The sequence below is a fragment of the Carlito syrichta genome, unplaced genomic scaffold (assembly GCF_000164805.1).
Source record: "Carlito syrichta isolate Samal-C Ts95f unplaced genomic scaffold, Tarsius_syrichta-2.0.1 Scaffold315650, whole genome shotgun sequence".
In the NCBI taxonomy this organism is placed as follows: domain Eukaryota; kingdom Metazoa; phylum Chordata; class Mammalia; order Primates; family Tarsiidae; genus Carlito; species Carlito syrichta.
Window position 1 is genome coordinate 72,122 of NW_007259746.1, and position 1,214 is coordinate 73,335.

At 53.0% G+C, this 1,214-nt stretch overlaps 1 protein-coding gene across 1 annotated transcript in view; it reads left to right on the forward strand.

Moving 5' to 3' along the window:
• Nucleotides 1-1,214, forward strand: part of LOC103275728 (REST corepressor 3-like) — a 25,798-nt gene that overhangs the window by 23,574 nt on the left and 1,010 nt on the right.

Genomic DNA, 1,214 nt, shown 5'->3' on the forward strand with positions numbered 1-1,214 from the left:
AAAAAAAAAAAAAAAAAAAATTAGGCAAGCATAGTGGCACACACCTGTACTCCCGGCTACCCAGGAGGTTGAGGCCCGACTAGGAGGATTGCTTGAGCCCAGGAGTTTGTGGCTGCTGTGAGCCATGATCACGCTACTGCACTACAGCCTGGGTGGGCCACAGAGCCAGAGCCAAACCCTGTTACTTATTAAATAGATAAATTACCTCCCGTAACTGACTGCAACTCCTAAAGAAACAATTTAGGGAAGAAAAAAAAAGGCAGGGGAAATTGTGCCATTGTGCTCTTGAGAGATGCATTTGGGATTTGTCCAAGGTCTATCCTGGAACCCAAGGTCCCTGAGTCAGAGAGCAGAAGTCATGATTAAGGATGCAATTGGAATCTCCCCTGGTGTTAAGCCCCATAAACAGTTGCCTATGCAAAGGCAAAGTCCACAGGCCTTAAAACGGGGTACAAGTTTTTCCTAAAACATATTAGGGAGAGGCGCTTTCAACAGGACCTCGTTGCAAGATCTCCAAAAAAACTTCAAACAAGAATATTTACATGTTGTCCAACCTTATTATATATTATTTCAGTGCAAATCTACAAATATTTTACTTTAAAAAGAGCGACATCTGCAACACCTTGCTTAAGAACAATGATTATAAATGTATCACCATTCTCTACGCTTTTTTTTTTTTCTTTTTTTGAGTCAAAGTCTCTGTCGCCCAGGCAGGAGTGGAGTGGCGCAATCACCGCCATGGCAGCCTCGACCCGCTGGGCTCCGGCGATCCTTCCGCCTCAGCCTTCCAGGTAGCTGGAACCACAGGCGCGCGCCACCACGCCTGCCTAATCTCCTGATTTATTGCAGAGACAAGGTCTCGCCAAGTTGCCGGGCGAGTCTCGAACCCGCGGGCTCAGGGAATCCTCTCGCCTCCGCCTCCCAAAGTGCTGGGATGACAGGCGTGAGCCGCCGAGCCGGCTTCTCCACGCTTTCGAGGGACAAGGGGTGAAGGACGAGATCCTCGCCGGCGGCTGGAAAGGAGGCGGTGGCTATGAGCGGAGGCCTGTGGCGGGAGGCGGGGGCTGTGCCAAGGAGGACCGGGCCCGCCAGGAGAAGCGCGCGCGCGAAGCGCTTTCACGAAGCCTGGCGCCCCCAGGCGTCAGGGGAGCCGACGCTCTACGCGGCGGACGGACGCACACCGAAGGCAGGAGCGGGCCCCCTCGCACGGCTGC